The following is a 26,550-nucleotide window of genomic DNA, read 5'->3' as shown; positions in this document are numbered from 1 at the left end:
TTATTCTCGTAATTTCGATTTTATTCTCAAAATATTTCAACTTTATTCTCATAGTATTTTGACTTTATTTTTGTAATTTTTAGTCTTTATTCTCAAAATATTTCAACTTTATTTTCGTAATATTTAGTCTTTATTCCCGTAATATTTCGACTTTATTCCTAAAACGTTTAGACTTTATTCATGTAATATTTCGACTTTATTCTCAAAATATTTCAACTTTATTCTCATAGTATTTAGACTATTCTCGTAATATTTAGTTTATTCGATTTTTTTCTCAAAATTTCGACTTTATTCTTATAGTATTTTGACTTTGCTTTTGTAATATTTAGTCTTTATTCCTATAGTATTCAACTTTATTCAACTTTATTTTCAAAACATTTAGAATTTATTCTCGTAATTTCAGCTTCATTCTCATAATATTTAATGTTTATTCTCGTAATATTTAGTGTTTATTCTCGTAATTTAGACTTTATTCTCGAATTATTTAGACTTTGTTCTCGTAATAATTAGTCTTTATTCCTGTAATATTTCGACTTTATTCTCAAAACATTTCAACTGCATTCTCGTAGTTTAGACTTTATTCTTGAAATATTTAGTGTTTATTCTCGAAACATTTCGACTTTATTCTCGTAATATCAACTTTATTCTCAAAATATTTCGACTTTATTTTCGTAATATTTAGTATTTATTCTCATAATATTTCAACTTTGTTCTCGTGATGTCGACTTTATTCTTGAAATATTTCGACTTTATTCTCATAGTATTTCAACTTTATTCTCGTAATATTTCGACTTTATCTCATGATTTTGACTTTATTCTTGAAATATTTTGATTTTGTCATAGTATTTCGACTTTATTCTCATAATATTTTGTTTATTCTCGTAATATTTCAACTTTATTTTTTAAATATTTTGACTTAATTCTCATAGTATTTTGACTTTATTCTCTAAACATTTCGACTTTATTCTCGAAATATTTAGTGTTTATTCTGGTAATATTTCAACTTTATGCTTGAAATATTTTGAATTTATTCTCATAGTATTTTGACTTTATTCTTGTAATATTTAGTATTTATTCTCGTAATATTTCGACTTTTTTCTCGTAATTCTGACATTATTCTTGTAATTTTGACACTATTCTCATAGTATTTCAACTTTATTCTCGTAATATTTATTCTTTATTCTCATAATATTTTGACTTCTCGTAATTTTGACTTAATTCTCATAGTATTTATTTATTTTTTGCAAATTTCACAATTTGGTCTGTGTTAGCCATCTAGATTGCAACAGCTTGGCAAAATAAGTTTTTATTAAATTAAAGTTTTAAAAATGCATGTACAAGATCAATGCATGCAAGGGTTTTAGAGGCAACGAAGAAATGGCCTTAGACTGTGATTTACATGTCAAAGTATTTAGAACACGTTTTTGAGAGACAGAGAGTTCGTGCATCATCTCATTGATCTTTCTGAGTTAAGATCAGTCTTATATACAAGTGAATGCAGGAGGGAAGGTGCTGTTGACATTTAAGTAGACAGGCCAGGCAGCAGTCTGCACGTACGCGCACACACACACACTACTGAACTCTTCACTCCACAGTGTAAATACAAGCGCCCTCATATCCCCCTCTATAGAGTTTACGGGAAAGACAGCACCAGTAGAGAAGTGTCCAAACAACATGAGTTATCGCCCCGCGGACACTCAGAGCGCGAGGAGAGGAGACGCTAAGCAAACACGGCCAAAAATAAAAGACAAACAGGAATAAATCTAACACTGTGAACCTTCACGGAAGGAGAAAAGAGAAGGAACGGAGTGATTTATTGGCGTATCGGTATAGAATTTACAGAGGGAGCAGAGTGAGATCAGATTCAGCGCGTTTCCCCCCGTTTAACCCCGACTGCTGACAGCGATCCTCCATGTCCTGTGCACCTACAAACAAAAGAGATCAGGACCCGCTCTCACGTCACCGGAGCCATGCCAGACGCAGATAACACCGACGTCACCCTGAGTGTGTGTGATTGTGTGTGCTTTAAGTGCAGTAATGGAGGCTGAGGAGAAACGGTGTTATGTGGTGCAGCCTGGCAGGCCTGAAGTTGCACGGTGTCAAAGTGATGTAATAATAGTTACCAAGCGATGAAAGAAGTCTGCGTCTCATTTTCTACATCGAGCTAAAGGAAGAGAGAGACATGGCGATAGGGTGGAGAGGGGGGTGTATGTGAGCGATATATGAGTGTTGAGAGAGCAAGGGAAAAGAGGAAGAGAGAGAGAGAGAAGAAAAAAAAAGAAAGAGTAAGTGAGCCAAAAGCTCAAGATTTGACGTGGGCGTTTTTCTGACAGCTATAATTCTCCAGCCTACAGAATTTCATCAACACGAGTTGTGTTAAAGCTCAGCCCGAGGGCCTCAGCCCTTTCAAGTCCCCCGCACTGACAGGTAGATTTATTAGTCCTGAAATTTGTACGGATCACACGTCACTCATGGCAAACTGTCAGAGTGTCAGAGCAACCTGTCCCTCTGGGGCCCGGCGCCATCACGCTTCGTTTTAGCAGCGACACACACACGCACGCGGGCCAAAGCACGGCCCTCAAAGACTCAAAGTGTTCGTGTCTAAATGTGCCGTTTATTTAATTGCTACGTATTGCGTGATTTTTCTTACAAAGTTTGGAATCAGCTGCAGTCGTTTCTGATTGCTTCCAGGCTGTTTGTGCTCACTGTAAATGTTTTGATACTAATGGTAAATTAGACGTAATTATAAATACTCCTGTTAAATTTGTGGTCTGCGAGAGACGAAGGAGGATTATTAGGTACGGGGTGATGAGCGATGGAGGAAGAGAGGTGATGGAAACGAGAGGAAAGTGCCTGTGAACTGCAGGATGTGCAGCGTAGCCAGGAAATTTACTCTGGACCTCAATATGACAGGTCACACATTAGAGCCGAAAGAGCCTGACTTAACATAAAATGAGTAAGGGGGAGCGAACGAAAGCGAGAGAGAGAGAGATTGGCATGTTCTTTTGGCTGCTGCGTAGAAACTTCCTTCACCCGAACATCTGGTTCCTATATTTCAGAGTTAATTAGTCATATTGGGGTTGTCTGAAGATAAATTTATCATCGGGAAAAAACACAAACAATTTGAAAAATGAAAGGAAGTGCGGTGACACATGGCTGACGTTAAAATAAATCATTTCAGTGTGATTAAAAACTTACAGCGCTGATGATAGAGTGAGTGAGAGCGAGCGAGACATGATGGGATTTATGGTCCCTCCATCTCAAGTAAAGCCCCATCTGTATTTCTTAATTATTGGTTCTGCTTTCTCTCTTCTTTTGGCTCTTTTTCTTTTCCTCACTTTTCTTTAACGTATCCGTTTGCGGTGATTTACAGTGTCATGTTTTGCGTGTTGACATGGCTCGTTCGTGTACAAATGGCTTTCGATTGCACATTATAGATTTAATGCCCGATTGGGAATGACGGTTGGTCATTATAGTGGCATTACTGTAGGAATAAAACATTGGTCCGTTTTTGTTTTAACTCTGTTTGTCATTCGAAGGCTGATGACAAACCAAATGCGATGTTAATTTGTGTCTTCAGGGGTTTGTGAGATGGACAGAGTGAGGAAAGACAGAAGAAGGGAGGAGAGAATATGTCTGTCAGACTGTCTGTTAAGGGAAGAGGCATAATTACACTCTCAGCAGTGAAGCAAAACACACACACACACTCACACACACACTCTCTGACAGTTTCATTAAAATCTGTCTTCAGCCCTCTTCTCTAGGAAACTGAGGGCTGAGATCCAGAGGAAGAGAGAGAGAGTAGAAAATGAAAGAAGTGAAAGCAGAGAGCAAAAAAACAAACGGGAAGAAGTTTTAATTGTTCTTTCTGTTCATACATGAAACTACTTTAAATGCTTTTTCATTATTGAGTCAGAGCAGCAACACTAAATACCAGCAGATTTAAAGGGACAGTCCACCCCCCAAAATTCTGTCTATACAGCGGAAGTCAATGGGAACCAGTACTGCTTGGTCAACAACATTCATTGAAATATCTTCTTTTGTGTGTTATGCTTTTGTGTTCTTAAGAAAGAAAGTTATACAGGTTTGAAATGACATGAGTGTGAGTAAATGTTGACAGAATCTTCATTTTTGGTTGAACTATCCCTTTAATGTACTCAGTGTAAAAAAAAAAAAAAAAAAAAAAAAACCCACACAATTTGTTACCCTGCTGCCTTAAAATTTTAAGTTCAGTCAACTCAAATAAGTTTAGTCAATTTAAAATGTTAAATTGTACTAAGTGACAACTTAGATATTCGAGTTGACTAAACTAAAAAATTGGTCGGTTAAACTTAAAAGCTGTTTGTTACCTGCCTGCCTTAAAAATGTAAGTTGAATCAACTTAAATATCTAAGTTGTCACTTAGTAAAACTTCAAGTTGACTAAACTTTTTTTTGAATTGACTGAACTTAAAATTTTAAAAGTTGACTCAACAAATTGTTTTTGTACAGTGTACTGTAGAGATTTAAATGTAGAGAAAACCAGTACTTCAGTAAATATTTTGTAAGTCAGTTTCTATATACACTGCAAAAATGCTTTTCTTACTTAGATTTTTTGTCTTGTTTCCAGCCAAAATATCTAAAAATTCTAAAATCAAGAAGGATTTTCTAGACAAGCAAAAATTATTGTCTTGTTTTCAGAAAAAAACAAGTCAAAATTAAGTGAGTTTTTGCTTGAAACAATCAAAATAATTTGCCAATGGGGTAAGCAAAATAATCTTGTTTTCTGCTTGAAAGAAGATTATTTTGCTTACCCCACTGGCAGATTATTTTGCTTGTTCTATGCAAAAACTCACTTAAATTTGATGTCTTTTATCTGAAAATATTTCTTGATTTTAGAATTTTTAGATATTTTGGCTGGAAACAAGACAAAAAATCTAAGTAAGAAAAGCATTTTTTGCAGTGTACACCTTAATTCTTGACTACAAAAATAAAAAAAAAATCATTTTCAAAATTGTATATTATTTTTTTAATTTTTGTTTTAATTTTCAAATTTTAATTTAATTTTATTTTATTTTATTTATATCAAAATTATTGATTTTTCTTTTCTGCCAAAAATCATTAGGACATTAAGTAAAGATCATGGTCCATGAAGTTATTAATAGTAATCATAGTAATTTCATAGTAATTTCATAGTAATTTTCTACCGTAAATATATCAAAACTTTTTGATTAGTAATATACATTGCTAAGAACTTCACTTGGACAACTTTAAGGGTGATTTTGTCAATATTCAGATTTTTTTTTTTTTGCACCCGCAGATTCCAGATTTTCAAATAGTTGTATCTTGGCCAAATATTGTCTATCCTGACAAACCACACATCAATGGAAAGCTTATTTATTTATTTTGCTAATAAGTGATTATGGGAATGGGTAAGTTCATGTGTCAAATTAAAAAGTCTTAATGTTGATATAGTCCTACTTTGTGACAACTTGCTTCTGTCTCTTTGATGTATGAAGTAAGCTGTATTATTATTATTTTATATAACTGTAAAAACCGTTGTTATTCTTTCTAAAATCGAAAGGATGTGTTGGATAGCCAGTAGTTGTTTTTGAGCCTTGATATACAGAACACTATATAAATAGCTGACATCCAGTAAGTAGCTTTTAAATGTGAGTAAAACAAACTTTCTTGCTGGCTCTGATCTGCAGCAGTGACTTCTTATGGAAAATATTACGGGATTAGTCCCAAAATCTGGTTATAGTGGTAAAGGCCATCGTATCAAAGGAATTCTTGTCTTTTGCTTTCATCACATTTCCCATAAACTTGCAGTGATATTCATGATAAGCAAGTGTTTTGAGTTTCTGTGGTTGTGTTGTCAAGCTGCCACGATGAAATGCCCCATGGGTAAAGAGTGTGTGTTTGATATGATCGTGTTTGACATCGCAGTGTGACACTCTGCACATTAGTTTGACAAAGCTAGACACTTTAGCTATTCTGTGACACTTGAGTGTGTATGTTTACTGTCTATTTCTCTAGGAGACTGTTTGAGGCTTCAGAATGAATGTAAGTGTTTTTATGAAGCAGACCATTAATAATAGGATAATACGAACAGATAAGAGAAAACTGTCTCGTAAACAGAACTGTTGTCTCGACTGGCGTCAGAGCAATTATTTTAGATTGATGCTGCAGGGATTGTAGCTAATTTATAGTGTTACAGTGAGAGTGGGTGTGTGTGACAGAGCACTCGCTATTCTTCACAGAGGAACCAGCTTTTTGAGGTCAAGCCTTTACATATTTCATACACATTCGAACACATGTGCAAACACACATACTTCACAAAGCGGTTTGGTCAGGTTTCGCTTTTCTAGGAAATTTTTAGAAATATTGTCTCAGCAACCATAGCAAAACCTGCCCACACACACAGATTTTGAATTGTGTGTGTGTGATATATACATCATAAGCATATTGATGTGAATTCACTTTGTGTGAAACACACCGGTACTTGGAGGTTAGCTAATCAAAACATAGGTAATTTATATGCAGCCTTCTTAAAGGTACAGTCTGTGTAACTTTAAGAGTCAAGAAAGAGGATGAAAAATGGTTATACAGAACTAAGATATGACGCTTTTTTCTGTTTTTTCTGCTTTCATTTAGCATGCACTTAGCATCCAAAGTGACTTGCAAATGAGGAAAAATGCACATAGTTTATCATACTGAAGCCAACAGTATTAGCAGCACCACAATACAAGAGTAAACCAGAAGTTTTGCTGAATTACATTATAAGTAAACTTCAGGTGGAAATGAAAATGCTGCAACAATATAGAATAGGGGCCCTTAGCAAAACAGCTAATGCTAATGTCAACCAGCGAGGATAAGATTGAACTCTCAGCCTCATGAAAAATAGCTAACGCACACAAACGCAGTTACAGATGACTCTGTGTGGTTGTCTGATTGATTTTCTTTTAAGTCATCGGAACCCAATAAGTCTTATTGTTAGACAACCTTTAGAGTAGACAAACTTAAGACTCCATTCTTCTCTCTGAGGGAATCCAGCTTGAAATATTAGACCATCGCTCCTGTTTTTTTCTTTCTCTGTTCTTTTTGTCTTCTTGCTCTCTCCTCCCATCTCTGCTGAAGGATAATTTACTGCACCTTCAGCTGTTGGAATGTATTTGTAGTTGTGTATAATGGAGGTCATCTATCCTGCCTGTCAGCAGCGGGAAACACTTTTCTGACCGCAGCGGGGAGAGCTATGTGACGTTCCGATCGCTCAGATCGGGGGAACTGTTTCTGTGGCCAAAAAAAGTTTGCGTGCGTGTGTGTTTTGGAGACGGGTGGGACTTTGTGGGTGTCAGAGTTTGAAAGACTGATTTTGTGAGGCAGCCTGTTTTCTGAATGAGTACGCCTCTAACTCGACGTGACCTTTACACTACAAAGATTCAGTGTTACTTCTAACATTTGTAAGAGTGAATGCCATCCTTTTTATTGCTTTTTATTCTGTTAAGCACACACTACCATTCAAAAGGCTGGGATTGATTGACTTCTTTTTATGATCACTAAAGCTGCATTTATTTGATACAAATACAGTAAGAACTGAACTAAAAAACAAAACTGCCATTACTCCAGTCTTCACGAACGATTCTAAAATTATTAGAGTGAATTAGAATGACATTAGAAAAGCATTTCTCATCATTATCAGTTGTGCTGCTTAATATTTATGTAGAAATCATGATTTTTTAGAAGCTTTGATGAATCGAAAGGAAAAGAACAGCATTTATTCAAATAGAAATCTTGTTTAACAGTGTAAAAACCTTTAATGTCATTTTGATGTTTAGTGCATCCCTGCTGAATAAATGTATTAATTTCTTTATTTCAAAAAACAAGAAATCTTACTGACCCCAACTTTTGAAAGGTGGTGCACTTTAAATAAGGGATTTACCCTTGCATGTTCAAGTCAAATTATATTGAATACAATACAGTGCATTTTTTTTAACTGAATTTAGCTTGATTTGATATCAGTTTTAATACTCTGTTTTCTCTGAATTGAACATTTAATTAGTCACACGTCAAATCACAGTCTTAAGCAACCCGTCTGTTTTGATAAAATATATAGCCACTGTGTTTTTCCTTTTGCATGGCAGTACATCCCTACACACAATCCAACATGGCCGCTCACACTGTCTGTTACTCATTAGAAATGTCAGCTCGACCTTTGTCATTATTGCTTACAAATTAATTGGATTCATTTACATAAATTTAAATAATTAAATCTTACTGTTGCTTGTAGTATCATCCTGTCTCTCCCTATACAGCATGTAGGGGAAATTAAGTACATGAAACAGATCATGTGTTTTGTGTTGCCGTGTATAATGCAGGTCTGTATATTTTATGCAGCTATTGTTGGATTACTAAAATGTGACAATATATAACAACCATTGAAGCAATTCATTGAACATTCCTATGCAGACAGTGCCATTTGTTTGGGTACACATGGCTGAATGTACTTAATGTAGGGTGATATTACAAGCAACAGTGCTATTTAAAAATATCTTTGTATTCTGACAGTTTTAATGTATTATGTTTTTTTTAAATAGCAATTCAATTGCAAGTATTCCATTATATTGTGTAATGTAGATATTTTTCTATTTAACCAGTGTCAAATTTGTATGGAAGCTCATTTCCACCACTGAATAAAATATAAAAAAGGAAAATTGTGACTTGTTATCTCACAATTCTGACTTTTTTCTCTATTTTAAATTGCATGATACAAACTTGCAATTCTGATATTTTACTCAGAATTGCTAGACATAAACTTGCAATTATGAGAAATAAAGTTGCAGTTCGGAGAAATAAAGTCAGAATTGCAAGATAAAACTCGCAGTTGTAAGAAATAAGGTTAGAATTGTAGCTTTTCTCTCACAATTGCAAGTTTTATCTTGCATTTCTGACAGGATTATTGTCTTCGCAATTCTAACTGGCTCACTTTCTCAGTTCTGACTAATTATATCTTGCAATTCTGATTTAGTATCACAATTCTCAGAAGAAAAGTCAGAATTGTGAGTTTGTAGTATCAACTTTGTTTTTTTTTTTTGATTTATTGATGGCGTTTTTATGTCTTTATTTAGACCGGACGCAAAGTGGGAGAGAGAGAGAAGGGGGTGGGATCGGGAAAGGTCCACGAGCTGGCATTCGAACTCGGGACGCCCGCTGCACAACGGCGCTATATGTCAACATGCTAACCACAAGGCTACTGGCGCCGACTTGTATCGCCTTTGTAAAAAAGTCAGAATTGCGTGATATAAACTTGCAATTGCAAGTTTTTTAGTCAGAATTGTGAGATAAAAAGTCACAATTTTTTTTTTTTTTTTAATTCAGTGATGGAAACGGGCTTTCATAGATACAGATTGTACTTTTGCATTTTTGTATCCCTGCTCACAGATAGTCTGATCAAGCTCAGTGCATTATGGGAGTTGAAGTTTTCCAACCTTTTTTTCGCCACAGTCCTTTTCCTCTGTTTTCTCTAGTTATGTAGCACGTTTGAGTATTGCTATGTTCGGTATTGGAAAAAGAACACAACTTTTCATAGTATCTTACTGTTCCACTTCACTATATAACGTGTAACGACCCATCTTGATCAGGGATACAAGAATTACTCTTACGTTCACTCATACCCCATAAGCTCTACACTACAAGGTGAAGGGAATGTCTAGAAATGAATGCATTTCTTCTACTTTTTTTTTTTTTTGGTGGAGGAAACAAAATGTCAGAGACTAACGGCTTTGAGAGATTCCAGTGCTGTGAAAAGTCAGCCCGAAGAAAGTGTGTCATTTATCATGGGAGAGAGAGTGAGTGAGAGAGAGACAGAGAGGATAAACACAACATTCACAGTCGACGACTCTTCCCATACATGGCCAGGCTCTCCAAAACACCTGTTGGTGCAACATTAGTCCATCCAGCACCTGCATCCCCTCAGTCACTCCCTGTGGTGGAGGAGACCATCTGACATACACACTGAACAATAAACACCACACAACACCTTTTAAGGACATGTTCTTTGCTTATCTGTCTTGTTTCTAAAGTGCATAATTAACAATAAAATTTGCAGTGGGTTACACTACGTCTGAGTTTAAACAGTTTCTCCTGGTTCAGGTCAGTGTAAATACCTGTTGTAGCCCTTTTTTATTTCTATAATGAGATGCATTTTCAACAAGAACAAAAATATAGGGCAGAATTTTATTCCACTAGGAATGGATTGGATTCCTTGGATTGTGAAAATATATATATAGCTTATATTTCATAATAAGTCTGTTTTCAGCTCTGCTTTTTTGCATGGGTAAAATTTGGATCATACACGGCCCCCTGCCCCCTCTCTGTAAGGCCGGTGTAGGGGGTAGGATTAACGAGTGATTAATTGATGTCACGGCTGCGGATAGACAGTAAAAAGCACTGGGGTCCTGGAGGCTGTGTCAGTGTGACTCATTAATGGCCTTGCTGGCCTGGCCTGAGCTCTGTATTACATTAGAGCTGGTGAGTGAGTGAGGGAGAGAGAATGACAAAACTAATTACAGTGATGTAGTGGCTTTGTTGCACTCTGCTGCACATAGCTGCCGAGTGTTGCAACCGCTCACACATGTGCGTGCACAGACACACATGAACCAAAAAAACGTGAGTGTTTTACTCACATAAACCAGACTTTTCAAAACAGCACACTTCAGCTCCCTCGCACATGTGCCGTGCGTAACGCAGATGGATCGGTTATACAATCACAGGCTGTGATGACACTGGTGTTATATCTTTCTTGTGGGTCCAGATGTTCGATATGTCTTGAGTACAGCAAGATCTTTGCACTCAGACATGGCCTATTTATTAGGCAACAATCAGACGTAGGATCATGAGAATTAGTAGGATTTCGAACAAAGCAGAGGAAGAGAAAGAATAAGAAAATGCATGAGGAATGGGTAAGAGTAGTCTCATCTGTTGCTGTGTGATTTTGGATCATTGACTACAATAATGATTTGCACTACATTGATGAGTTAATGAGTTTACTACATTAGTAAAACACTTTTCATTGACTTATCAAGGACCAGAGGTTTCACTATGGAGCCCATTTCAGCCACTGAATAAAAGTTTTTTTAAAAAGTATTGCAACTTATCTTGCAATTCCAACATTTTTTCCTCAGAATTGCGAGATATAAGTCCAATTCTGAGGGGAAAAAAAAATAATGCTCAGTATTGCGGGTTTATATTTCACAATTCTTACTTTTTTCTCACAATTGCAAGTTTACATCTCAGAATTGTGAGATATAAACTTGGAACTGCAAGTAATAAAATCCAATCATGCAATTCTGAGAAAGTCAATTATGTAATTAAAATGTAATTTAATGTGACGTTTTTTTCTCAGAATTGCGAGTTTAAATCTTGCAATTTCAAGTTTATATCATGCAATTTTGAGGAAAAGAGTCAGAAGTGCGAGTTTGTCATGCAATTATCAGAAAAAAAGTTAGAATTGCGAGTTTATATCTCATAATTCTCACTTAATAACTTGCAATTTTGTGTTATAAAGTCAGAACTGTGAGATATAACAGTATAAACGCAATTCTGAGAAAAAAAAGTAATTATCTCACAATTCTGCTTTTTTCTCAGAATTGGGAGTTAAAAGCTTGCAATTTTAGTTAGAAGTGTGAGCTTGTATCAGGCAATTCTGAGAAAAAAGTCCATATTGTGAGATAAAAAGTCACAATTACCTTTTTTTAATTTTTCAAAATTATAATATTCACCGGAAAATTGAAATATGACATTTCAATGAAAAAAACAATACATATGCAAGGATGAATTGTTCACAATAAAATCAATTTAGAAAACAGAAAGGGTGACTTTCCATTTCGTGCTGACTTTAGTATGTTACTCATTTGTTTCTGTATTTGATGTATAACTTACATGTAAACAAAACAGAGATATCTGCGTGAGCTCTTTTAACTTGGCCTGCTAGGCTATAATTGGCAACATCCTAGCAATCACAGAGTAATGCTTTTCCATGCCCTTCAATAAGTGCAGACTGCTCAGAACACCTTTGCAACAGCATAGCAACGTCCTGTTGACTTTCTAAAACACCCTAGAAGTGTCCACATGCAGCACTCATGTTTGAATACTTTTCATATAAATGGACTAGGATTAAATAGACAGTTAGATAAACAGATACTGTTTTGAAACTAGATCACATCCTTAAACAATGGATGAATGAAGGACAAAAACAGACATCCTATGCTGAGGGGAAGTTGGCTCTGTTTCTGACCCACAGTACAACTCCAGCGAGTATGGGGGGAGAGATTCTGTCTCTGTTTTTAATGCATCGTGACGTTGATTACAGGCCCCAGATGCGGCCTACTATGACTCCAGCTACAGCCTGCAGAGAGACACTGCTATGATACGGAGGTCAACATGTAGAGAGGGGCAAAGGCCAGACCTAGAGCAGTAGGCTAATCGCATTGCTCATAGCAAAAGGCCAGCATCACCAATAGCATTTAGCCTGTATGTCTCTGCTAACATTACACCTCTGTGGTTGCTCATCAGCTCAGTGTCACCTCTGACATTGTGAGGAATTTTTCCAGCCAGTCTTCCTGGTGTTTGTGAGGCTGGAACAGCTGCGGAGTATAAGTCGAGCATTGTTCTTCATTAGGTTAATAATACTGCCTCAAGAACTGGGTCATCAACAATGATCACTAATGGTGTCACTCATTCCATGTTATTTCTCGCTAATTAAAATATGTTGAAATGATAACTGCTGGGAAATCAGTTTATGTTTTAGTATTGTTTTTAATCATTCTTAGAACTGGCTTCAAATTATAAATGGCAGACATTCATACAGTGTTATAAGATATGAGTTTATAAAAATGACCCCATTCAAAAGTTTACATACACTTGATTCTTAATACTGTGTTGTTACCTGAATGATCCACAGCTTTTTTTTTTTTTTTTTGTAATAGTAATAGTTGTTCATGAGTCCCTTGTTTGTCCTGAACGGTTAAACTGCCCGCTGTTCTTCAGAAAATTCCTTTAGGTCCCACAAATTCTTTGGTTTTTTAATAACTGTATGATTTTCAGATCCATCTGTTCACACTGAGGACAACTGAAGGAATCATACACAACTATTACAGAAGGTTCAAATGCTTACTGATGCTCCAGAAGGAAAAATGATGCATTAAGAGCCAGGGGGTGAAAACTTTTTGAATTTGAAGATCAGGGTGGATTTAACTTATTTTGTCTTCTGGGAAACGTGTAAGTATTCTGTAGCTTCTGAAGGGCAGTATTAAATGAAAAAATATGATATTTAGGCAAAATAAGAAAAATTTACACATCCTCATTCTGTTCAAAAGTTTACACCCCTGGCTCTTAATGCATTGTGTTTTTTTCTGGAGCATCAGTGAGCATCTGAACCTTTTGCAATAGTAGCATATGAGTCCCTCAGTTGTCCTCAGTGTGAAAAGATGGATCTCAAAATCATACAATCATTGTTGGAAAGGGTTCAAATACACAAAAATGCTAAAAAAAACAAAGAATTTGAACCTGAAGTATTTTTCTGAAGAACAGCAGGCAGTTTAACTGTTCAGGAGTCACTTGTTTGTCCTGAACAACTATCACAAAAAAAAAAAAAAAAAAACAGCTGTGGAATCAAGCGTATGTAAACTTTTAAACAGGGTCATTCGTATAAAGTCAACAGGTCAGTACTAAATGAAAAATAACATGCATTTTGTATAATCCCTCTTATTTTGGTAAAGTAATTAACATTTTGCAGATTCTGCAAGGTGTATGTAAACTTTTGATCTCAACTGTATTTTATATCATGTTATATCAGTAAGGTAGTAGTAATATTATTAATAACAACAGTTTTTTTTATTTGATTTTCTTATTTTTAATTTCCAATCAGAAAAGAATGTTATAATATTGAATCCAATTTAAAGTCATTGTAATATGTTTTACAACATTATATTAGAACTACACGAGTGTTGCAGGTACCATGTAAGAGCTGTATTCAAAATATAGCTGTTTCAGCCATTATCATCCATATGCGTTATTATAATCTATTGGTATTAAAGACGATATGAAAGGGAAGCAGCAGTGAATCTTTGTGTGCTATTATCTGCTCAAGACTGTTCCATGTTTTAGGGCCCCGCTAACATTTCATCCCTTTTTAAAGTCCTTTAGTGAGCATCTGAGCACATTAATACAATTAATCCCAGTGTAAGGGGACATGTGGGCACTCATGATCATTGAGCTTTGCTACATTAATAGTAAAACTAATTATTTCATGACGGTAGATGGCTAACGACCTGCAGCGCACCCAGAGGACGGGCTGATGATAAATGGTCTCATTTACCCTTATAAGGACGCAATCATTTAACACAAGGCAAGAATCTCTGCAAGCATTTAATCCTGTTTAATGGTTACGCTGAGAGAGAAAGTGAAAAGCCGACGAGAAGAGAAAATAGATCTACATGAGGAATTGGGATTGTGTCTGTGTGTTTGTGACAGACAAAGAAAGAGGATAGTAGGAGGGGGTAAAATCACAAATGAACTTAACAGTTAATCAGAGAGGAGAAATGGTTGCTGGGTTTATGTCCTCCTAATTAGAAATAGCTCAGATCTATCCTCTTGCCGCAAGTGCCTTGTTAACGACTGTTTCACTAACGAGCTTAGCTCAGTGGCAGTTACGCAGATAAAAACCCTTCCTGATTGATCTGAGCGGCCTTCTGAAATTTGTTTCACTCCAGCGTATTGATTTAATTCTGTTGCTTGAAAAGCTCTAATTAATAATGATAATAAAAGTGTCCCAGCTCGTTAACATCAGCTGGTGTTTTTTTTTTTTCCTCCTGCACTCATCCTTTCTTCTTTTATCTGCTCTTGCTCTCTCTCTCCAATCTTTAAGGTCTGCTGGTGAGATGTTTTCGCTCCTGTTGTGTCTCTCGGGTTTAATCAATGGAGAGCTGTGTGGGTGACTACGAGAGGCCCTATAGTTCTTTGAAAATACGTAAGTGATAGCGAATTTTGGAAAGGAAAATCAATTTAACCGGCCCAAATATTTGATCTGTTTCTACATCAGACAACATCTTGAGATTTCTAGTACCTGTTGAAGCAGCAGCCTCAGGACAACCACACAAAAAACAAAAGTGTTTTTGTCAGCGAAAAAAGATAGAAATGTTGAGGTTTCACTTTCTTTTGTTCCAGTCAAAGTAAAAAGGTGTAATTAGCCACAAAATGCATCTGTTTTCATGCTGTTTGATATTATGTTTTGCTCTCTCAGGAAGAATGGAAAATTTTCTCTCTGTTTAGTGTTATTAATACTTTGACTTTTTTATTTTCAGTTTTCAGTTTAATTTAAATTTTTAGTTTAGTAATTTTAGTAATTTTATGTTTGTCATTTTTATTAGTTTTTGTTTAATAAATCTATATATAATATAATTTTTATTCATTTTTATTTCAACAGTTTTAGTTATTTATGTACATCAACAAAAATGCTGGGTTATTTTTTTTTTTTAACCCAAATGCTGGGTTCAACTTGTTGGGTCATTTTATTGGGTTATTGTTAATATTTTTTACCCAGGTGCTGGGTAGTTTAACTGTTAAAAGTTGCTGGGTCATTTTTAACGCTGGGTTATTTTTTTTCTACCCAACCGCTGGGTTGAGCCTGTCTCTGACAAAACAACCAAGCTGCTGAGTTACAGTCATAGCGGGCTTATTAGGGACTTTAAGCAACAGCTTCCAATGGAACGGCTACGATGACCGGAAGTAGGCTGTAACCCCGCTGTAACCGAGAACGTAAAAATCATTAAGCATCTAGGTGCTGATGCCAACAGCAGACATATCTTTGTACAAATGAAAACATCGTTAAAAGTGGCTTAAGTTTAAAACATATCAACACAGATTAAATGAAAGACTAATGGTAGAATCGTATACTGATGTAATTACAGTGGTATATACTATAAAATGTAACATTTATCTACTAATCTGTGACGTTGTGAAGACTATGGCAAACCAGCTGTTCTCCCGTAGTAGACGGCTACAGTAGAACTTCAAGAAGTGGCAGTTAAAGTCGTGAACGCTCAATATGACGTCGGAATGCCGTTGCCGTTCCATCCGTGGCTGCTGCTTAAAGCGAAATAAAGGTTTGTATACATTTTATTTCATTTATAACATCTTTACTGTGCTGTAAATTGTATTATTTTACACAATTATTTTACGTTCACTTTGCATGATGGAAACACCTTTTGCCTTGCATAAAATAAATTGATTTTATTCGTTATAGTACTGAGTTTAATTTAATTAGATTTTAAAATATGTTCTCTAATGTTCTCTGTTTTGTTTATGCGCGTTTCGCAGTTGCAAATCAATCTGAATGAACAATATAATGCCGTGAATGGGAAGACTAGTTAAAAAAGTAAGGAAACAACTCACACACTTGGATATAACCACTTTGTTACGTCAAAATAAGACTTAAAATGGCATGAAAACATGATCTGTGGGAGTTTTTAGTGAGTAATCAGCTTGGTGAAATTAAAAGTACATCTGTAAAGTAAGTCAGTGGCCAGTATTTATCGCGCTTTGATGACTAATGATCCGAAAAAAAAAAAAGTTTAGTATTAAAAAGAATAGCTGAACATAAGTTCACAGATGTTTAAATGTTTAATTTGTTAGTGCCTTAGTTGTTATTTTAGAATAAACGTAAAATGCTTAAAAGCACTAACTTGATGAGATTCATACTTGGCTTTAATAAATAACATTTTGATTACATTGTTAATGTAAAAATATACAATAGATTTTTTTTTTTTTGGATAGTGTAAGTAATGTTTATGTAACCGAGAAAATGTGACTGGACATGAATTTACATTTAATTAAAAAAAAAAAAAAAAACCTTGAGGAACCTTTGAGTTAATGTTTGTTTGACTTCAAGTAACAAAAACTTTTGCAAATGGTTTTAGTTTTTCTTTCTTAGTTAACTATAATAACCTTGTCTCTCTGTGTATTTTTACTTCTCACTTCACAAACGGCTCTGTGCTTCCACACCTGTGCCCTCCCTCTTTTCCTTCTGGGCCCAACGGGGGGCGGGAGCGGGGGCTGTGTGGAGGCGTTGGGGGCTACTGATGAAGATGAAGCTGTCTGGCTGTGTCACAAGGGGCTGTTCCACCACATTCTGACTGAGGGAGGAGATGGAGAGCGAATGAAAGAGAGAAGAAGAGAGAGTGAGAAAGAGTGCCTAATCCATCACGGGAAGGGAGGACTGACACAACAAAAGACAGAGTGCGGAGCAAGGCTTTTTGGCGGCTAGGGCCGAGGCAACTTCGACAATATTTTTTGGCGCCTGTCAGGCTGTCTAATAAAGCAGAGCTGGAATATGAACTATCTCTCACTGCTGTAATACGCCTCATAAATCAGATTTAATTACGCGGTGTGGGGACAGGCAGTGGGAGCCCTGGCTGGATTTATGGGGCCTTGACTTGGCATCTTAACAACTTTGCGCTTTTAATATCATTACACTGTCATCTATTTTGCCTCCTGCCACAGAGCACGCCCAAACTCCCTGTGTAACAGCACATTTTTTTTCTCACAGAGCCATCTTTTTTTCTTCGTTCACTCCTTTTTCACCCTGAGAAAAGCATGTTGACACCACGTAGAAGGAGCCGCTGCGCCTACGGGTCAGCCCAGAATTCGTCCGTCCATCCGCCCGAGATTTCACTCATCCTTTCCCCTTTCCTTCCTTGTGCTTTTTGCGTCATTGTCCTCCTTTCAGCACCCCTCCTTTCCTTCGCTGACCCCCGTTTCCTCCCTTTGCTTAATCTCCTTCGAGCCTTTCTCACCGGGCCGTTTGTCTTGCCCATTCTTCCTCGTCCGCCGCGCAGGCCTTTTGACAGAACAATAAGAGAAGCAGAAGACAAAGAGGAAGGAAAAGAAGAAAGGGGGCATAAAAAATGAGCGCCGAGTGAAAGCAGAACCCTCTTCCTTGTCTTACTAATGGCCCCTAGAGCGGCGTTCCACATAGCGCGCAGACGCTCCTGACGTTAGCCATCTTGTTAATGCTAGCCTCTAAATGCCTGCGCGAGCTCGGTGACAGTGACATATTAGTTTTGCAGCCCTGCGTAATCTGATATTTCAAAGCATGCTGCTGCACTAAAGATTTGATTAATGCTGTTCCATTTGGGCTCAGTAATTGGCCGAGACTAGAGCGGAGAGAGAGGGAGAACGCTGAGAGAGAGCCATATAGAGAGAGTGTTAATGAGAGAGAGGGTTAATTAAGCTTCTGGCATCATAGGGACAGTTACTGATGACTCCCTATAACAAACTGCCATTGCTAATACGCGCTCGCACACACATGCGTGCACATGGTGTTGGTAAAAGCTGCGAGTTTAACCTCGTCCTGGCTCATGGGTGGCTGCTTCAGGACAGCAGGCCTCTGTGTTTGGGGCCTGCAGACCCTGGTTTATTTTAAAGCACAAAATGCAGTAATTACAGCAACAGCACATTAGCGTTTCGAGAAACTAGTTGAGTTGCGCTGAATCCGTGCACTCAGTGTTTGTGCTCGTACTGAAACGGAGTGACTTTAAATAAGGTGAACTAAGTCACTATTAGGCATTGAGGCCACGTGTTGTGGGAAACGACTGAAATATCAGATTTATCTGTGGCTCATTAAACCTGTTCAGTGCCCTATAAACTGCATGAGTGATTCAAACCCACGCCAGGGGCCTGGCTATTTTCAGCCCGTGCTTCACCAAGCCAAACCGCTCACTCCATCAGAGCAAACACTCTGACCAATCAGAGCCGAGGTCATTGTTTATGCATGTGTGGAAGTATTTACACAGACCAATGGTGTAGTAAAGCTCAAACTGATGGAGAGACACTTAAAATGCCATTAGTCACCTTGTGTTGTTAACAAATCGTGGAAGTGAGCAAAACAGACTTAATACCATTTGCTTTATAACATCAGCAAGCGGTGCATGCACAAATATAGCTGTTGTATGAAGCCCTTAAGGTCTATCTAAACATCATTCATTGTGTCAGGGCTGTAGTTTTATCTGGGTTATGTAAATCAGCTGTGTTGCGTTTACACACAAGCAGACAGCACCTTTCAATATAAGCAGCTCTTGTTTCATACATGGGGCGAGAGGAAATGTTGGTGACAGACACTTCGGAGTGGTAAAACTTTACAGCAAATGTCATGTCAACATTAATCAGCACGATTGTTAACATGAGCCAACAATGAACAGTACTTTTACAACAATTTAGTAATCTTGGTTAAGGTTGTATTGTATGTATGCTAATGATACTAATAAGCTGATTATTCCGTTCATGTTAAGGCCAATGTATTATGTAAAATAAAACACCAAAACACTGTAGTAAAAAATAAATAAATACAGTTGAGGTCAAAAGTTTTCACACACCTTGGAGAATCTGCAAAATGTTAATTATTTTACCAAAATAAGATGAATCATACAAAGTGCATGTTATTTTTTTTATTTACTACTGACCTGAATAAGGTATTTCACATAAAAGATGTTTACATAAAGCCCACAAGAGAAAATAATAGCTGAATTTATAAAAATGACCCCATTCAAAAGTTTACATACACTTGATTCTTAATACTGTGTTGTTGCCTGAATGATCCATTTTTTTTTTTTTAGTGATAGTTGTTCATGAGTCCCTTGTTTGTCCTGAACAGTTAAACTGTCTGCTGTTCTTCAGAAAAATCCTTCAGGTCCTACAAATTCTTGGGTTTTTCAGCATTTTTGTGTATTTGAACTCTTTCCAACAATGACTGTATGATTTGTGAGATCCATCTTTTCACACTGAGGACAACTGAGGGACTCATATGCAACTATTACAGAAGGTTCAAACGCTCACTGATCCTTCAGAAGACAAAACGATGCTTTAAGAGCCAGGGGTGTAAACTTTTGAATATAGTTATTTTGCCTAAATAACATATATTTTTTTCATTTAGTACTGCCCTTCAGAAGCTACAGAAGATACTTTAATGTTTTTCAGAAGGCAAAATAAATTTACCCTGATCTTAAAATTCCAAAAGTTTTCACCCCCGGCTCTTACAGTTTTTCTCAATTGCTTAAACACATTTCTTGAAATTATGCCTCTTTTTTGCGAACTCTAATCACAAATCCGTAATTTCTAACTCAATTCCCTGAACTTACTATATTCAGGTCACAATGAAGCTCTCCACTCAAAACAACTCAATCTTGCTGAAAAAAACAAACTTTGCTCTCAGACATGACACACAAACCCTCAAACACACACACACTACAACACAGTTTTACACACTGATGAGATCAGTTCAAAACAATACTATTCTACGAAAACTGGTATTAAGTGTTGCTTGGAATAAAAAAATCACGATGAACACAACAAATGTATGCATTTGCAAGTGCTTTAATCCTTAATTTATTGTACTGTAGAGTACAGCACAAAACAGCAAACAACAACAAAAGTAATTATTCTGCCCCAGCATCTTGTCTTCGGTCTGGGACAGGCCAAAGAACCTCCTCAACATCACAGACTAAACTGGCTCTGGACAGGCAGCGAGGGTAAAATCCTCTTGCACGGCTGATCCAACCCTGGCACGCATCAACTAAAATATATGAGGCTGCTTGTTTTCTTGCCCTTGCCCATCCTATTTCTCTTCCATGTTGTTGTCTTCGTCCTCCTCCTTCTTCTCCTCCTCTTCCTCTTTCACCTCCTACTCTTCCTCTTTGAAATTACACATTACTGTATGCGGTATATTGATTGAAAAAGACCGGATAGGATTCACAGTCACGCTTTTACTAGTGGTCTGACAAAAAAAAAAAATCAAGATAAATAATGTAATTTATATGCTATAATTATGTAGTCTTTACATTAGTGAAAGTCAATATTCACTTGAACAATTCATGGCAAATTTACAAAAGTCTAATATAAATGTGCAGAATATGCTTGACAGTTTATGACAACTAGTTAAAAAATGTAGTGTTTACTGTATAGACATATATGATGAGCTAATGACTTGATGTTTTGGGGGGTAAGACTATAGCACAGAGAACTATATACATGTAATACATTTTGAGCAACATGACAATAGGAAGTGATAATGACAAATCAGTTGCATAATCAGTTTCATGAATGTACCAAAGCAAATGCAACTTGTTTAAAAAAATTAGAAACATTTTATGATGTGACTAGATGATGTGGAGGTTGAACAAGTAGTTTTGAGAATTTCATTTCTGATCTGAGAAATGCACCAAACTGTAAGCTGACTTTGGCCCTTTTATCTCCATCGAAGGTTCTGATTGGTGTGTGATAAATTTTGACTCCTAGTGTTTCCACTTGGGTAACTGTGTGCTAATTGAGCTCAAACTTTGCAGACTTGAGTGAACAATATTGAATGCTAGTGCTTTCTAAATGACCACATGGTGTAAGCACTGAGAAATGTAGGGATTTGAGTTTTGCGGTAACAGTTCACCAAATCTGACTCATGTGTTAAAGCAGGGGAATAGTGTTTATAGTTCAGGGAAATGGGTGTGCATTTTGAAAAATGGCATTATGAATTTTGAAATATTAGTTAAAAGACGGATTGTAGTGTTTTAGGAACTGAGAAAAACTGTAATGCATCGTGTTTCCTTCTGGAGCATCAGTGAATGTTTGAACCTTCTGTAATATTTGCATATGAGTCCCTCAGTTGTTCTCAGTGTGAAAAGATGGATCTCAAAATCGTACAGTCATTGTTGGAAAGGGTTCCAATACACAAAAATGCTGAAAAACTAAAGAATTTGTGGGACCTGAAGGATTTTTCTGAAGAACAGCAGGCAGTTTAACTGTTCAGGACAGACAAGGGACTCCTGAACAACTATCACTAAACAAAAAAACACAATATTAAGAATCAAGCGGGCCATTTTTATAAATTCAACCATTATTTTCTCTTGTGGACTAAATGTAAACGTCTTTCATTTGAAATATCTTAACATTTATCCTAACATTTTTCAGCTTCTGCGAGGTGTATGTAAACTTTTGACCACAATTGTAAATAATAAAACACAAAAAAAGTAAAGTAAATTTAGGCATCACAATATTATAATGTACAGTATAAAATATTGAGATTTAAAAAAAAAAAAAATTAAATAAAAAATTAAATAAAGTTTCTAAAAAGTATATAGCGGATACATACTAATAATGAAAAGTAGAATTTTCGTAAATTAACCAAGAGTAATAAATGTTGTTGAAAATGGTTCATTGTTAGTTGCAAATGTATTGCAAAAAGTGTTGCCTATGGTGCAAACAAGTGTCATATATTGAACTTTTATAGACATTAATACTTCTAAATAAATAGAAATTGCTAGCCGAGAACTGATTACGACGTGTGTGTCTCTGCATGTAGAAAAGAGAGACATTACGAGAGGGAGTGTCTGTTTTGGTATTTATGGCCACATTATTCTGTCATGATATGTGTACACAAGCAGTGTTTATTGTTTGGTCGTATTGTGCGAGAAGGTAGAGAGAGCCGTATTTCTTCCTCTCGGTCCGACAAGCATCCTCTTTGTGTCCCCCCTCCTGAAGACGAATTACAGAAAACAGAGGGGAACGGCATCTGTGGCTCTTCAGGGCTGTCTGAAGGAACAGGGGGAGGAGAGAGACGAGAGGAGAGATGGATGTGGCACGGAGGAGGCCGGGAGGGGAGGTGCAGTTGGTGCTGTATTGAATGTGGCCCGACCTCACTATAACCTCACCACCTCTCCCTGACCCTCACACACAAGACCTGCAGGAGAAAGGAGGGGAGGTCAAAAAGTTAGTCGCTGACTTATGAAAGAAGGGGAGAAGAGAAGAAAAGAGATCCCCCTTTCAGAAACATCTGGTGCGGGGTCTTTCAGGCCGGCCGGGATGAATAGAAACGGGCCGCCCTCTCCTCACAGCTACTAGAGTAATTAGGCCTGGTGCAAAGGTTCTGGGCGCGCTGTTCATCTAAAGAGCCTGCTCAAGTTTTATATACACCTTGAGTAAGCGCTTTACGTTTGTCAAAACCGACAGGTTTTGGGAGGGATTACTCTTCATTTGAGAGTTGTAATGAGGTTGTTGAACTTTTGAGGAAATTTCAAACCATTAAAGTCAATATATTTTTTTGGGGGCTTATTGTGAATGATTCATTGGTGGATGTTTTAATGTTTGTCTTTCTAATATTAATCAAATGCACAGCCTGTTGGACAGTGAGCATAGCTATTTAGTATAGTTTTGAGTATTCAATTTTTTTTTCTTTTTGAAAAGACTTTCTTATGATCACCAAGGCTGCATTTACTTGTTTAAAAATGCTGCAAAATCACTTAAAATGATTACAATTTAACCCTCAAAGACCCAAATATAGAAAAAAAAACTTTAAAAATAAATTCAGCTTTAAAATGTTGTTGTAGAACGCCTCTAATGCAGAAATAAATGTGTTTTTAAATTTATTAAAAACAGTTTTAGTGAGTTTTTAGGGAAAAACTGTAATAGTGGCAGAATTTCAGTGTTTTTACTCACTATCTGAACAAATGTAGAGGACATCTAAAGGTTCATTTGCAGGGTGTAATGCTTTTTATGAAAATATTACTTTAATTAATTTATTTATACAATATATACTAAGATTATATTTACAGAACTGTTTTCTATTTTATTATTTGTTTTTTAAAAATGTCATTTATTTCCCTGATGGCAAAGAAGCCATTACTTAGTCTAGTGTCACATGATCCTTCAGAAATCATTCTAATATGGACCACAAAACCAGTCATAAGGGTCAATTTTTAGAAATTTAGAGATTTATACATGATCTAAAAGCTGAATAAATAAGCTTTCCATTGATGTATGGTTTTTTAGGATAGAGCAATATGCGGCCGAGATACAACTATTTCAATATATGGAATCTGAGGGTGCAAGTAGTGAATAAATCGCCTTTAAAGTTGTCCAAATAAAGTTCATAAAAATGCATATTACCAATCAAAATTAAGTTTTAATATATTTACAGAAGAAATTTTACTAAATATCTTCATGGAACATGATCTTCATTTCCTGATGATTTTTGGCATAAAAGAAAAATCAATCATTTTGACCCATACAATGTTTTTTTGGCTATTGCTACAAATATACCCCAGCGACTTAAGACTGGTTTTGTGGTCCAGGGTCACATATGTTGTTTTGGTATTTAAGAATCAGTGTTGAAAACAGGTTTTACTGCTTAATAATTTTGTGGAAACCAAATTAGCATATTAAACTGATTTCGGAAGAATCATGTGACACTGAAGACTGGAGTAATGGCTCCTAAAAATTCAGATTTACCATCAAAGGAATAAATAGCATTTTACAATATATTAAAATAGACATTATAGATATTACTGTATTTGTAATTATATAAACACAACCTTGGTGAGCATAAGAAACTTTCCTTTTGATCTTTTGAGCTGTAGTGTAACTCACTTTTCACAATTTTCACAATCAAATCAATTCTTAATTGGATAAATTAAGTCACCACGTTTTTTTTTTTCTTATTCAGTGTATGGAAAATACATTGTGTTGTGAAATTAAATTAGCTTTCAAATGGCAGTTGACCCTGACTTGACCCAAACAAGGTGTTTGGCCTGTTGTAACTTGTGTTTTCGCTTTCATTTCTATTCTTGTTGATTTAATTGTTCGTTGTTTCCAGGGCTGGGCTTTTTAGGATCAATGGATACAGTATAAATAGACGGATGGATAGGGAATGAAAAATGGAGAGAAAGGGTATGTATAGATGAATTGTGCTCTACGTGCAGTTAGGGGTGTGTGTGTGTGTGTGTGTGTGTGTGCGTGTGCGTGTGTGCGTGTGAGGGAACTTTCTGTAATTAAGTTTTACAATCTTCTTCTCAGTAAATGACACATAAATCTTCCCCCTCCTCGTCATGCAAAGATCGTAATCCCCTCCTCAATTTCCTGTCTCTGTGGACACTCACTTGATTTAATGGCCTTTGATGATTGCTCAGTAAAACAGTACATGGGGTATCCACTCCAGATCCCAGAGGGCTGTTCGTCATTGAACAGTTGTGCTGAACTGACATTTGTTAATGTGTTTCATAAAATTACCATTGGCATCATTAAATGGAATTGCAAATTGATTGTTTTTTTGCCACAGGTTTTCCAAATACAGTACCCCTTGATTTACTATTGGTTGGATCAGCAAACAGTCCCGCCTCCTATATCTCACGCCATTGGTTAGGCCAGTTGTTGTTGTTGTGTGGGACTGGACAGGATGCTCAAACAAACAGAGCCTACAAATGACTTACTTAAAGTTGTCTGTGCATATTAAACTGGAATATGAGAAGGTGTTTGAATAATCTATCCTCTCAATTTTTCCTGATCCACTACAATTATTTCCTCGCAGTGCATGGAAGTAGTCTACTCTCATTAGTCTTTCAGAAACCACATTATCTGCACAAGTCAAGCAATTAAATCAGCACGTCTTAATGTAGCTGTTATGATTGATCATGTTTATTGGATTGACTCAAGAGCTCTTGGGTTCTTCATCAGTTATCAGACTTGAGAGCGGCAGAAGGACGGGGGGTACGAGTGGCAGCGAGAACAGATAAACACTCACCTTGCTTGTGTGCTAATTGTTGTGCCTCCTTCTGTTAGCGTCCCCTTCCTTTTGTTTCTCTGCTGTCAACTCTAATCAACCATTAGATCTTCAGCAGATGGAAGAGACGAAGTGGGAGCGACAGAGAGAGACCGTGGGAATAGCTGCTCAGTTTTAGCAACGCTGCCCTCTATCTGACAAGGAGAATGAGTTAGGCTTTCACAGCGCCACTAAACCTGATAGAATTAGAGAGAAGTGTATATAGTTGATTGTTGTTATAATTATTGTTTTCGGGTTCTCTCCCTGCTAGCTTGTGGCTTCGACTACGGTCGAACAGAAAGGTAATTATTTATTCCCATGGTGCACTGTGATTTCCATAAACACAAGCATGCAAGCATATTGGGTTCCTGCAGATCATATTTTACACTATTAATACGCCATCTGCTTCTGCTAACACACACACACATGCTCACAGTCAGCAGAAGAGCTGAGAATGCATGCTGAAATACAAATGATCACAGGAAGACCAGAATATGCAGATATACTGACACCAAAACAAGATTTTGCACACTCGCTTACACAAGCCAGTCCAAGAAACACATACAGGCGTATGAAAATTCTAATTGCATCTTATTGATTCATCTATGCATATTTACTTTTACTTTTTAATTAAACTTTAAAAGAATAGTTCACCAAAAAAATTAATTCAAAGCATTATAGACTGACACATAAGAGAAAAAACTTGAATATAGTCATATTTTTGTTTTCTTTGCGCACAAAAAGTATTCTTGTAGCTTTTGTAAAATTACGGTTGAACCACTGATGTCACATGGGCTATTTTATCGATGCCCTTACTACCTTACTACCGCCTTTAGTGTGGTAGTTGCGTTTCTGACTATGCAGGGTCAGAAAGCTCTCTTTTTAGGATTTAATCAAAAATATCTTAATTTGTGTTCCGAAGATGAATGAAGGTCT

General features: G+C 36.5%; 1 long non-coding RNA gene across 1 annotated transcript in view; it reads left to right on the top strand.

Annotated features, from left to right (window-relative positions):
* LOC127166096 (uncharacterized) overlaps nucleotides 1-15,006 on the top strand; it is a 77,315-nt gene extending 62,309 nt beyond the window's left edge. The window contains exon 3 of the long non-coding RNA XR_007827853.1: nucleotides 14,905-15,006. This is a non-coding gene — a long non-coding RNA (uncharacterized LOC127166096). The remainder of the gene's footprint in view (nucleotides 1-14,904) is intronic.
* Nucleotides 15,007-26,550: the final 11,544 nt, after the last annotated feature.

Source organism: Labeo rohita, chromosome 5 (assembly GCF_022985175.1).
Source record: "Labeo rohita strain BAU-BD-2019 chromosome 5, IGBB_LRoh.1.0, whole genome shotgun sequence".
NCBI classification, from domain to species: domain Eukaryota; kingdom Metazoa; phylum Chordata; class Actinopteri; order Cypriniformes; family Cyprinidae; genus Labeo; species Labeo rohita.
The sequence above is the reverse complement of the archived record's forward strand: the minus strand, read 5'-3'. Positions and strand labels throughout refer to the sequence as shown.